The following is a 451-nucleotide window of genomic DNA, read 5'->3' as shown; positions in this document are numbered from 1 at the left end:
GTTATTTTTTTAAATATGATAATTAAGTATTCTGATAGAATTTAATAATTATCTTAATTATATTTTAGATTTTTTATATTTAAAATGAGATGTTTATTCTTTATTTGATTATGTTTATCTGCAGTTAGTTACACGAATTCAAACATAAAGCTTTAATAAGTTGTACTTATGCATAATTTACTTGTAATCTTGAATTTAAGTAATATGCATTAATAAACAGTACTTTATGCATAAAAAATGGTTTTTAAGAGTTTTCGTCAAATATTTTATAATAGTATAGATAACATGTTTTATAAGGATCCGGTATTTGGTGTTTTGCATAAAATATGGTTTAGTATGTTATACCCTCAATTTTAGAGTTATTTGTCACCTCTTATAATTTTTTTTTACTCTTTTAATACCCATTTGATCCTTTCACTCTTTCCTTAGTGTAAATTGTTCCTAAAGATGA

This window comes from Cynara cardunculus (assembly GCF_001531365.2).
Source record: "Cynara cardunculus var. scolymus isolate 2C chromosome LG 8, CcrdV1, whole genome shotgun sequence".
Lineage (NCBI taxonomy): Eukaryota > Viridiplantae > Streptophyta > Magnoliopsida > Asterales > Asteraceae > Cynara > Cynara cardunculus.
This window is presented reverse-complemented; position numbering follows the sequence as displayed.